The sequence below is a fragment of the Ciconia boyciana genome, chromosome 2 (assembly GCF_034638445.1).
Source record: "Ciconia boyciana chromosome 2, ASM3463844v1, whole genome shotgun sequence".
Taxonomy (NCBI): Eukaryota; Metazoa; Chordata; class Aves; order Ciconiiformes; family Ciconiidae; genus Ciconia; species Ciconia boyciana.
The window spans coordinates 152,072,244-152,085,816 of NC_132935.1; the positions used below are offsets into that span (position 1 = coordinate 152,072,244).

Genomic DNA, 13,573 nt, shown 5'->3' on the forward strand with positions numbered 1-13,573 from the left:
AGCCCTTGCCCCATCACACCCTCTCACCCGCCAGCGTTGCTCCCAGGCATTCTGCAAGCATTAACTGCCTTTAACTGGATTACTCTATTTTCTATTCCTTCGATCTCCAGTACACCTTGAAAGATTGCATTTAAAATGTAAAATAAAAAAAGAACTAATTCCATTAACTCAAAATAGGTCTCTAATTGACCTCTTAATATGGTGTATTTAACATGACACTAGACCATTTCCATATGTAAAGAGGATGATTCATAATAATTCAGTGCTTCTATTTTCATTCTATAGAATACATCTTCCAAGGGAATGGGGAGAAAATTGTGAATTCCTGTCATTTATCACTCCACCACAGAAATGAAACTGCAGCTACCACTGACATGAAACAGTACATTTTACACCTGCCTTCCCATGCTTTGCTTTTGCAGTGTTGGACTCCAAAAACTTATACTTTGGATATTAATAAAAATATTAGAAACATGTATGTGAACATACTTTTGCTTAATCTTTTCAGTAATAGGACGGAGAAGGTGCGGACAATCGGTATTTCCTATCACAGGATTCAGCTCAGACTCACAATTATTCTGAGGAATAAAATGTATGCAGAGCGTAATTAGTTAATTTGATTTCACATCGGGCTCGTACACAGCATCTCCCCCTGCCACCTCCCTCTCTCCAGCCCGTCCATCCCCTCCGCCCCCAGAATGACACTTCGCATTTAATCTAAACCCTCTCAGATTAAGCGGGCGTGTAATCTACTCCCACAATAAGGTCCATTGCAACTGCGGAGGTGATGTAAAGGGGAGTTTGTTTAAACGAGAACCTGATCCTTAATGTTAAGCCTGCAGACCTGCGTGTAAAACCCTCTTGTTCAGGCTGTCAGCAAAGCCTTTAATTTGCGTTCAGGCTTGCATTCATCTGGGATCTGTGTGTGGTATTGACTGATGTTTTATTATTGTTTGGTGGATAAAAATATTTAAATTAAGAACAACTCAGTTGCAGGAAGGGCTTTATATAGTCATCACAACATGCTTCTCCCACTGCTGGAAGCGTAGGAGGTATGGTATTTTTCTACCACTTAATGTGTAAAGTCTGTCATATTTTAAGAAGATTATCAAACTGTAGCTTCAGAAATCACCTTAAACATAAAAACAAAGAAACAAATCAATAGTCTTTTGATTATTTCCCTCAGCTAAACTCTTTCAATATGCTATTTTTCCTTTTATTCCTCCTTTCTGTCTTTGGCTCCTGGGGAGGACGGGGACACATGGCAGCGCAGGCCTTTTCACCCGAACAGGGTATAACGGACCATGAAAGCGGGATACATCCTCCGCACCCAGACGTCAGCTGCAGTTAAGGTGAACTGCTCCATTTTAAGAGGCAGCGAGTTACCTTGTGCTTCACTGGAAACCTCAGCACCAGCACGAGAGGGGAACTGGGAGAGGAGGTGGGGTCTTCACCGAGATGGAGTGTGACAGCTCTCGGGCCACCGGTGCCTCCTCATTCAGAAACGCTATGAAGTAGCAGCTTCATTAGGGAACACACAAGGGAAAGCGTCATTCTCAGATTTGCAGTATTTCCTCTTCTCACGCACTGTGTATTTTACATAGCCGACAGTATGTTTGTTACGAACCTACCTTCAGATGCGTGCCGACAGGACACGCTGGAAATTGCGTATCCAGACCAGGGGATTTCTTAACTGTAGGCCTCCGACATCTGCTCCACACTTGTTGCACGGCTGGAACACGAACAGAGCTTTTAATTTTGCTCTTTGAATTTTGCATTCCTGTTTTTAAATGCTGTTTGTGTAATTTATGCCTTGCAAGCCTGCAGAAGTTTGGTGGAAAGGAACCTCCTCTTTATTTGAACTCTCTGAAGTGCAGTATTTCTCTTGGCTTAATTTTTCCCTCCTTCTAAACTTATGTATTATCATCTGACAAATTGGATCTATTCTTTTCCAGCAAGTTATTTGAACACATACTTGTGGCTGCTTTTAAGAACAGTACATCTTTCAGATAATTTCACTGTTATTTTATGTGCCAGATGTGGTTTGTTTTCCACAGCAGGAGTATTAGAAAAATGTTGCATAACAGCCATCCATTCTTTTACAAACAGAAATTAAAATCTACAGATAACAGATAAGCGGGTCCTGCAGAACCCAATGCTGCCTTATTTCACTTGTCTCTTTATGCTGCAGTGAGTTCAGGCTTGCAGTCACCTCCCTGCCAAAATACAAGCTCACTGCTCATCTTCCCTCTCCCTGGGCTTCCCCAGCCATTCTGCTGCTCTGCACTTCTTTGACTGCATTTGACTTAATGTGCCTGTTGACCAGAATTTGAAGCACCAACAGAAACCCTTCAAAGCAAGTTGAGTAACTCTCCATTGATCAGTGTCACCCGCATTAGCAGATTTACTTTTGATATTTAGAGTTTTATTAAAAGGCAAGATGTGCCCTGAAGTTTATCCACACGCTGTGTAAACTCTTTTTCTTTCTCTCTTTTGGGAGTTACTACATAGAGGAATAGCTGGTGTCTCTAAGTTGTTACGAAGTGCCCTGAATACCACCTCTGGGGGCTGTGGGATAAACCCATGGAATGATCCCCCTGCCTCGGCACAGAGAGATGATACGTTGCTGGACTCTCACTCCCTTCAAAGGAGGTCAAGTGCAAACAAACACATTTAGCTCAGTGAGGATCAAACAGGGCAGCCAACATGTGCATCCAGCTGAGAGCTCTGTGAGGTCTGGGTGACACTGACTTTCTTCAAAGGAAAAGACAGAGAAACAAACTGATTTTATGAAACCTATGAAAGCTGCCTTTGCAAATCACGACTAAAGAAATGGAGGTATCAATCTGGCAGAAAGCTAAATTGACTCCCAAGCTCCAAGATAACAGTGACTCGTCTTTCTTTTAGAATTGCTTGTGTGCGTGTATCAGTGTGTGCACCACTTCAAATGGCCGTGAGACGGCATTTGTCACTGTGTGTTCCCTTTGCAAACCATCCTGTCTCACTGGGGTAGTGCAGAGTGGAAGGGCTGCTGTGGTCCACGCATCAGTTGAGGACCAGAGCAAATAGCCCAGTACAACATGCAAAACCAGACAGTGCATAAATTACTGATGTGCCCAATCTGCAGAAATCTACAAAGCAGTGTCTTTGAAACATTCTACATATTTTAACATTTTAATTAAATACGTGTTTTATGCATTCATGCCATAAGTACTTTATGGTCACTGACTCTGCAGTCTTCTGGACTTAAACCCTCCAAGAGGTACAAAAGGGAACACCCCACATATGGGAGGTGTCTTCTTCAGATGCCAGGACCCAATATCTTTCTGTTTTATTTTTAATTTTATAGACAGAGCAGATCAGGAATTCACAGATCAAGTCACTAGGGCTTCAAAAGGTTTAAATGCAAGCCACTTTGGCATTGGAAAAATACATAAGTACATATGCAGCATTTTCTGTTTTCAAGATGCCACAAATGTTAATTAATACATAAATCTTGCTTGCCTTAGCTAGAAAAGTCCCTCTGTGAGTCTTGGACTTTCCCCCAAAAGCCAATAGCAAAGGCCTTTATCATAACTGCTGGAGTAGCTCTGGGCACAGATCATGTCTTGACTAACGGGATGTGATGCAATAAAAAGCTTTAGAGATAATGAAACTCTCTCTTAAGAAAGTAGTGCACTGAGAGGAGGCTGGACTCCGTTACAGGAAATTATGCATCTCCGTGCCCATGCACCCAGCAGGCAGGACCTTGTAGGCAGCTCTCTTTTCACCCCACCGCAAACCCACCAGCTGACAGCAGCTTCCCTGCTGCCCACTGAAAAGCTGTGTTTCGAACAGGCCAAAAGAGACTTCACCACTTTGGCACTCGCCCCTCAAAGGGCAGGCTAGCATGGGTCTGTAGGGTGGGAGTGGGAAGCCTTGCGTGCTGCTTATTTCATTATCCCCAACCTGTTTACGCAGGGATATAAAGACATGAAGTGTTTCACAGCCAAGTGCCATAGGTGGTCCTTCCTCGGGGAATGTACAGCCTGGACAGTGCATGGATGGAGCTGCCATGAGGGTGCGTTCTCAGTAGAAAAGGAGAGACGCGTTTTAACCAAACAAGTTCAATATATTTTAGCTTGTTTGGTCAATGTTCAAATATTACAGCTCCAAGGTTCCTGGGTTTCTAAACTATGTTTCATCCAGGAATTTGGAGGTAGCCCATGGGGAAAGCAAAACAGAGGAATCATGTCTTGAAAAGGAAAGAGAGCTGCAAGTCTCTTTATCAAAGATGTTCTTGGTGGCAATGTAATGAAAGTACTAGAAGGAATGGGGAGCACAAGGAGGTGAGTATCACATAGGAGCAAGAGAGGTCTGCCAAGGAGGTTGGAAGGCGCAGCCCATGGCTATGCAGAACTCAAAAGTGACACTGGGAGCTGCAGAGATGCAGACTTAGGAAGGTGCATGACAAAGTCAGAATAGAGGAAAATTATTTCAGTGGGACCAGTTTGGGTAAGACAGGATTGGCAGACTCAGGGTGAGGCAGAGAGGAAGACGAAGAAGCAGGTTGCACTAAACTGGATCATAAGGTAACATGCCATAGGAAATTATTCTGGTTGTGCAATAGGAAATTATTCTGGTTGTGCATTTCTTTGTATCTCCTTTGCAATTCTATGCCAACATGTCATACAGGTAAATCTTAACCTCGCTGGGGCTGAGAGCTTATTTTCCTAATTATCTCTGTTGGCTCTGCATCACTATAATTGAAGGGTTCTGCTCTTTTCACAGCATGAGCTCAACACCAAGTACAAATTGTTAAAGAGGAACCAATGTGCAAGCACATGCCAGGAGGACCTGACAGTTCATGGTGCAGCTCAGCCACTGGCACAAAACCAGCACTCTGCTGAGCAGTAAGCATGCAAGCCATTTCTCTGATTACGTGATTTCTTGATAGAAATACCTCTAGAAGAAAAACATTAATGTGACTTCGACAGGACACTCCTTCCCCTGATCTCAAAGCACACTCCAGAGGTTGGTGGTATCTAGTCACAGTTAGAACCGGACACTGAGAAATTCAACAATGTCTGTGCATCCAGATCTGGATCACTGCAAACTTTTCAGGTGGGAAGAGGAGGGGATCAAAACACTATTGCCCATAGCATCTGCCAACAAATGTGCTTCTTGTTTTTACAACCTCTCATTTGAGAAACCACATTAACACCCGAATGCCGTCTCATTGCATTGTGCAAAGCATTTCTAAGATTTGATTTCATGCATTATTCAGATTCATAGCACTAACCTGCAATCATGCTGGTCAGTAAGTTCTTTGATTTTGATGTTAACTTTCCGGTATCCCACTAATTGACTCTCGAGAGAATTGCAGTTAGTGCTCACTGAAGAACTACAACTATTGCAACCTTTTCAAATCCAGATCACTTGAAAAAATAAAATGTTTTTAAGGAGCTGAGATAAAGCACAGGATTAAAAGAACTGACTAATGAAATCATTATAGACAGCATCTCCATTTTCATTCTGACTGGTAGTTTGCGATCAAACACAACACCTTGCATGTGCCATACAACAAACATTTATTTTAAAGAAAAGTTCCTCTGGACAGGTAAGTACTACACTGAATTAAAAGGTACCTCTCTGTTTCCTATAAAATTTAAAATTAATAACCTAGGGAAAATAATTGCCTGACTGCTGAGAAATGATACATAAAGCATGGCCATAAACGCATGGTATACTCTGTGTACGTATTTAAATGTTCCCTAGTTACCCCTGATTACAGCTTGCCACATCAACAAAACATCTGGTCTGGTATTTTTCTTACATTGAAACCTCTTGGCCAAGCAGGAATTTTTATTTCAAAAGCAGCTGAAGCCTTTGTTTACCATCTCATAGGACATGCTGTTAGACTCTCGTGCTGAAGATCTTTTTTAATGATGGGACTTGATGGGACTGAACGGTGTATGTTCACCAGCTTTCACCTTCACTATTAATAACAGCACAGTTCCTATCTGAAATGTCTTCTATAATTGTGTAATTACACACCTCATTTATCCAATTGTTAAGCCAAGAGCCTGATTAAATATTAACAACTGCTTGGTTCTCCTAGTGTCGTTAGTTGGAAAGCAACCCTGTAATCTCAGGTAACACATGATGGTAATTATCCTTCACAGTCACACTTAGCTGAAAATCCAGCACAATCAGAGCAGATAAGGTTGCCCAGCAGAAAACACATCTCCTCTCTGTTCCTCCTTACCTTCATGCTGCCCGAGCCACGTCCCGCATATATGGACTTTCCACTATAGAAAAGCAAACCGGTACAGAGCACTGCAGAGGAGGACATTGGCTGGTTTTGCTCCTCTGATCCCATGCTGCATGATAAGAAATTGCAGCCTGGCTCCCAAAGTTATAATGTGATTTTTTAACTTCACATCAAAGAAGAGCCAGTTTGGTTTTGCCCAAACATCCCTTCCCATAGAAACCAAGGGGGAGAGCAGAGCAGCTCAGCTTGCGGCTGGCAACGCGAGAGCTGGGAATGATGCTCTTGCGTCTGGCCTCGCATCAGAGGGGAGCGTGCTCCGTGAACTTCACAAATTATTAGGCAACCTTAGCTGAAATACATAAACCAGGAGCAAGCTGCACTTCTGTTGCACTCTGCGTGGGAGTATCACCAGGCTCCTTAAAATAAAACGTTGCAGAAGAGATCATCAAAATGCTATAAACAACCCAAAGCGATGGCAAACAGATGTTTTGTTCAGCCCTCCGAGGAGTGCTATGCACCACTGCCCTCACCGAAGCCCTCGGGACCCCAGGGACTCTGAGCTGGGGGGGGACACGAGCAGGCACCCTCTGCCTCAGGGAGCAGGACCATGTCGGGGGGGACGTGTGAACTGGAGACCCTGAGCCACAGGCGTGGGGGCACGCGTGGGGGTGGGCATTGCAGAAACTGATCCAGCAGATCACCCTTTCCCAGCTGCTGCAGCGGCGTTAATAGAGGGCCGCCTGGAGCAGTGGGGCTTTTCCCCAGTTAACATCTTATTATGATGAAAGGAGCAGTTTATACCTCCCAGAGTTATTGCTTCCAGGCTGTCTGTAAACTCAGGTGAAACCCTGCATCTGGTTCAGGTTTTCAGGCTTTCCGTTGCAGCAGAGAGGACGGGACCACAATTTGTGTGCGAGGAGAGAGGGACTGGAGGTGGGCTGGGATGGGGGGCTTGCCACCCACCGAGCTGGGGCCACCAAGCCACTGCCTGACGTCTGCTGCGCACAGCTCCTCGTCTCCCCTCTTCTGCGGCGCAGTGTGGCACAGCACGGCACGGCACGGCACGGCCAGTGCTGGCATGCTGAGGTGTCAGGCACAGCCGTGCCCGGGGCTGCGGGAGGGGAAGGCATCAGGGTTTGCTCTGAGACCTCTCAGAGCATCAGGGTGGGCTGCTCCAGAGCAGGGGATGCAGAGGGGCTCTGCAGCTGGTGGCATGAGAAAGCCCACGAGAGAGCTCTCTCATCCGTAATATGCTGCAGTTCAGCTCAGGCTCCCAGTACAGCGCTGGCAGCTGAAGAATTTGAAATAAGATTTGCAAGATCAGAGTCAGAAATCAATAAACTCCATCAGCTAGGATCTAGCAGCTGCCTGAAACAACAGGTTACAGCAGCTGATGAATACTTTAAGGTGGAGGAAATGAATTAAAAATAAGACCAAAATATGATCAGAAAGCATGCTCTGCAGCTGCTAGCCCCATAGGAGAGCAAAACCCAAGAGAAATAACTACATTCAGGTATATCCCTTAACACACAGCTAGAGCAACCTCTTCAAGGATGGACAATACCTTTATATAGTGGGCTACAAGTTACCAAATGGCTCCTTATTCAAGTTTTATCTGCTCGGTTTTGTGATTCATAAAACTGAATTATCGATTCCTGTATTCTTTCTGAAAACCAATTTAAACAGCCCTCACCCACCCCTCTGCAATAATCTTTCTGTGATACTTGCACCAGTTGTGTAAATAAAGGCTTCAGTGAAATAGCATCGATACTGATGACTCTGAGCCCCAGCAGGGATTGTTTGGAAGCTGAGTAGATGCTTGAGCTCACCTCACCAGCATGCAGCTTGCAGGTGGGACACGCAACAGGACATGCTCCGGCCTGGGAAGCATTAGAGACCCCCACACGGTCTCTAGCCTCCCTCTCCATCATTGTCCTGTCCAGCCAAAGCCATAAGAAACGGGATTCAAGCCAGAAGCTGTAAATATGGACAGGGAAGGCAGCAGAACGCCAGCATGGCCACCGAGGCAAACAGCAGTTTGCCCCTTCGTGCAATTTAAGGGGAAAACCCATGCCAAACGAGGGCATCCCACCAGAGCCGCAGAGTGAGTCGGGGTGGATGGGCAAATGAAGCCTTTGTGGTCAATGGATGAAAAGCATATGAAATATTGGCAAGGACACCTGTTTCCAGCTTGTGCTCGATAGCTTTAGTGGGCTCCTAATGACTAGAAAGATAAGCTCAGAAAAGAGGCAGTGACATGGCCACTGTTCCTGAAGAGGTTTCTGGATCATTACCATCTTTGTACATTACACTAAATAAAACACTTAAAGTTATGTTGTTGCTATTTGAAGGGATTACAACAACTGAGCATCAGAAAACCTCTAATAAGCCTCTGATGAAAAGTCAAATATATATAAAACCAGATTTTTGCTATCTTCTGCAATGCTGCAAGAAGTTCCACTGAAAAATAAAATCACCTGGAGGAATAAATTTGTTCAGTTGAGGCTGACCTGAATGCAAGGCTTTTTTGTCTTCTGGCCTTGCACAGACATTTTACAAGCAATTGTTTTCCAAAACAGTACATTGGTCTTCACCGTTTACTGACACTGATGCTACTACACGCCAGGAGCCTGCCCGTCCTCCTGGTGATGCAGAGGATCCGAGAACGCCACTCTGCAGCAAAATTGCCCATGTCCCCAGAGAGACGTGACTCGCTGTTCAGAAAGCCAAAGCACGGCTGAGGAGCCTTTCAGAGGAAGCACAGACACACCACCCTGAAAGATAACTCACGCTCCTGCTGCTGCCTTCACATCTGCAGCACCAGTCCCAGCAAGGAGGTGATTCCAGCAAACGGAGACGTCAGATCTAGGGGAGCCACCTGCAAAAGCCCACACAAAAGTGCTCCCCAGAAACCTTCCGGCCTCATAAACCTCTCATGGGCCCCCAAAGGCCATAAATTCTGCAGAGCCTCTCACAACTGTTTCAAAACACTTAATGTTTTCCTTCTGCTCTGCGGTTTCCCTGCCCACAGTGGGGATCTCTGCACCCACCCGATATTGAGCCTGGCCGAGTATTGCTTCATATGCCAAAACCCACTATGGAATTGAGCTAAATTGTCTTAGCTGATGTCCATCTAGGTAAGACATTGATGCCACTTCCTTATAATTTGATTTATTTTAATTTTTTTTTTTTTTTGGGGGGGGGAGCAATTGAAGTATTTGAGTCAGATTTTCAATTTCTAATGTCGGGATTTAAGAAATCAACAGGTTAATGACATCAGCTGAACTGAAGAACTTGTGGGACAAGCATGACATTTCTCTCCATAAACACAAAAATGCGATTTAAAAACCAGCAGCCCAAACAAGGAGAAAAAGCTTGTAAGGAAGACGCCTTATCCTGTCACCTCAGAGCGGGTAGCAGGATGTAGCACTGAATGAGTTACTGAAAACAAAACTGATCAGCAAAGCAAAGTTAACTCTTACAGGTAAGAAGGTGTAGGGATGTGGACAAACCCAGTTAGACCTTGCAAGGGAAATAAAATGGGAATGTGAATGTAAAACTGGAAGTGCTCACATCCCACCTGAAAAAGATTTTGTTGCACAGAAACTGGGAATGACCAGCCTGTGTCTGCTGCAAAACATCTATCAAAGAAAGAGCATCCATATGTGAGCCAAAACTACACCAAGCAATCTCAACAACTGCAGCCATTTTAGTGCATCCTCAATATTGAACTATGATTTGAAAACATTTATGACTTTCAAAAGACAATGAAAGACATGAAGGTCTGTCTATACTCCCTAAAGTTGTCTACCCTCAACCTAATCTCATACCGTTCTTCAGAAAGACAAGTGACCTTTTGCACAGTGGGGTGTTTGGGGGCAAGCTACCTGCGCCTCTGTTACGAGGTGCCATACAGAAACCGGTTCTTTAACCAAGTACTTTTGCCGTGGGCAGAAGCTGGCCAAGAGGAAGACAACCGTCGGCTGTGCCGAGATGGGAGCCATCAGGTAAAGATGGGTACCACCATTTCTGAAGGCTCAGCATTTCAAGTGATTTTATTTAATATTTTTTATTAACCAGGTAGGAGAATCCTAATAAAATCTGTGGATTTGGCAGAGTTAGTTGGTATTGTAAGGGTGATGGGAATACTGGAATATTATGTATGAGACTTAGATGGCTTTGTGGGTTGGAATATTAGAAATGGATTAAATTTGATTGCACCAACTCCACATCATGCACCTGGAAACACCTAAGTGGAACTTCAGCTTTAGCATGGGGACTTGTTATTTGGCTTTGACAGAGAAAGAGGAAGACTATTAGCTCACAAGACGATTACGCGCTACCAGAGCAATGAGGCAGTAAGGAAGGAGACCAAACTTTATGACCTGAGAAGTTTATCCCTATTGCTCTGAGCCTCACCCATGATCACTCAGGCTTTCTTCTACCAGGCGCTGAAACAGCCCCATTTTTCCCCACTGCCCGCAGCCCCCGTGGGAGCTGCTGTAACCCTCCTGCCCGCAGCGGCAGAGCTCCCGCGGCTGCTTGCAGAGGGAGCCAGTCTCTCCTCAAGCTCCAGCTCAGGGCACTTCCACCTCACGTGAAGAACGAGAGACAACAAAATAATACCACACGAGCACTTGTACCGTCTCCAAAGCTTGGCTGAGTCTGTAAGCTATCCTCGCAGCACGGCAGTGAAAGCGATGGGCTGCTCTTCCCAACCTGCCACCATCTTCAAAATCCCCCCCCTCTTTGCCACCGGCACCCCAGGGCTCAGGGACGAAGGAGAGGGCTGCATGCTCCCCGCTCCCGCTCATTAACCTAAGCGCTTTGAGTGCTTAAGTATCAAAGTGCAGCAGACTGAACTTTACATCGATTATTTTAACGTGAAGCCTGTATCAGATTTCACTAGCAAAGCATTTCATATGGGATAAACAGTATTCTGTTCCCAGCAACGAGTCACGTTTTTCTTATTCGGACACTGATGGAGCCTGCAAACAGCTCCGCTGGTGGTACCGCCGTGCCTGGGAAGGCTGCGGCTCAGCAGCGACGGGAAACGCTGAAGTAACAGCAGTAGCCTCGAGGGGTTTGTACCTCTTCCCTTCCCTTCCCTTCCCTTCTCTTCCCTTCCCTTCTCTTCCCTTCCCTTCCCTTCCCTTCCCTTCCCTTCCCTTCCCTTCCCTTCTCTTCTCTTCTCTTCTCTTCTCTTCTCTTCTCTTCTCTTCTCTTCTCTTCTCTTCTCTTCTCTTCTCTTCTCTTCTCTTCTCTTCTCTTCTCTTCCCTTCCCTTCCCTTCCCTTCCCTTCCCTTCCCTTCCCTTCCCTCTTCCCTTCCCTTCCCTCTTCCCTTCCCTTCCCTTCCCTCTTCCCTTCCCTTCCCTTCCCTGGACACGTGTCTCCCCAAAGGAAAAGGGATTCCACTACATGTCCATGGGTGCACTTCAGTCAACTTTGATGCTTAGCTTTACCACCTGGTAAAAAACCACCTGGGTTTTTTGTTAATTTCTAATATTTTTTTAAAGTTTCTTATACATTGAATGACTAAAAGGGGTTTTACTGGAAAGGACTGCTGCACGCAGACAGGAGGGGGACACAGCTAGAAGGACAACAGAAAATACTGTTTGCCACAGCACACCTGAAAACCAAGCTGTTATTACATTTTCAAGGATATTTCTCCAAGTATATTTCAATCTTTCTCCATTTGAAATCCCTGAAAATACTTCCAGACCTGCTTGTCTTAATTACTTTTCACAGACCATCTATAAAACATCAATCAATAACCAACACTACAGGTAGGAAAACTCAGTGTGAGGGAGAAAAATCTAAAGCAAACAATGTACTTTTTAAGTCTATGAGAAAGAAATCACTCTGTGGCCATCCATAGCCAGTCATTCTTCAATCAGTAATTTCCACTTAGAATGCTAAGTAGTACTAGGTAATGCTAAGTACTTAGAATGCTAAGGTACTGCTATTCTTTGCAGAGACTATTGGAGATTTTTCACAGGCTACAGTAAAGAAAATGACAGTAAGGGATTTTTTCTGCTTTCTGCCTAAGCAGCCAACTCCCCGCTGCAGTCGGCACGGGCGCAGTGAGCCTGTGCATTGCGTACCTGTGCAGAGTCGTCGCACGGGGGATGTGACCACGTGTGAAAGAGCAAACAGGAGGGGAGGAGGAGCTCCCCAGTGAATTTAACATGGAACGAGGAACCAAATACTCTTTCCTTGTAATCTGTTGCAGTGACTTTGGCAGATATTAAAAAAAAATTATATAACTTTTCAGTTATCTTTATTTGCCTTCATTCTTACCAAATATCCAGCTCTGGAAGTACCTTTGAATTTCTTCAACTCCTCTCCAGCTTTTATTGCCCTAGTTCAGTACCTTCTGCAAACTGCAATTTGGTGTGCGAGTTCACACCAATTTATTCTAACTTGTATTGTAATTACATACAGCAATTAACCTCCTTCTCCGTAACTATGCCAGTAAAACTACTCCTTGGTTTTCCTCTGTCTCAGTTTAGGCTTCTTGACACAACTTCACTCTTCATCCATAATTACTAACGCTTGCTGGATAACAACCTACCAGTGAGGACATTCGCTGAAGTCCAAGTAAGGTTCTTGTACTGGGATTTCTTGACCTGTTGTTCGGATCGCTGTAGTCAGCACAAGGAACAGGATTTTTCTTGTTACACACACAATTATCTCATGAATTAGTTAGAAGAGATAAGATATACTGCTCCGTAATTCAAATTAATTCTCCCTTTTCATCGTATTCTCGCGTACGCTCGCCCAGTGGCATGGCTGTTGGCTAATGGGCAACCACCACATGCCAGAGGGGGCTGGGTGTCACAGATGTCACCTCACAGGCGTCAGTCCTGCAGAGGCTTGCAATGAGAATAATATTAACTGCCACAGAAATACCCAAAGTGCCTAAAAATTAAGTCTTTGCAGGATCTGCTCTACTCGCCTGCTGGGTGTGCACCCCTCCGTAGGCAGCTCCTCCTGGAGGGTCCTCTGGCTGGAGACAGCACCACGGCCTCTGCCCACTCAACAGCAGAGTAAATCGAGCCCTGTGCAGCCACAGCACTCTGCTGTTGGGGAAACGCAGAGGCTGGGACAGGGGACCGCAGGGCACAGGACTTGGCACGCCTGGCTCTGCACGTGACTTACCTGGGAGCAGGCAAGCCGAGATGCATGGCGACCTTGGCCCCTCCTGAATGAATCTCGCTCCTGAGACACATTAGCCTTTTGCGGGCTATGAAAATGTTTCCAATATATAATATTAATATTCCACCAGTTGAAATATGGAGCAGCTCAAAGTTCTCCCA

At 45.1% G+C, this 13,573-nt stretch overlaps 1 long non-coding RNA gene across 1 annotated transcript; it reads right to left on the reverse strand.

Annotated features, from left to right (window-relative positions):
- Positions 1 to 1,407: 1,407 nt before the first annotated feature.
- LOC140647166 (uncharacterized) lies at positions 1,408 to 6,385 on the reverse strand. The gene is made up of 3 exons (XR_012040683.1): positions 6,248 to 6,385; positions 1,632 to 1,732; positions 1,408 to 1,521 (listed from the first exon to the last, which is right to left on the reverse strand). It is a non-coding gene; the product is annotated as an uncharacterized lncRNA (long non-coding RNA).
- Between the last annotated feature and the right edge of the window lie 7,188 nt (positions 6,386 to 13,573).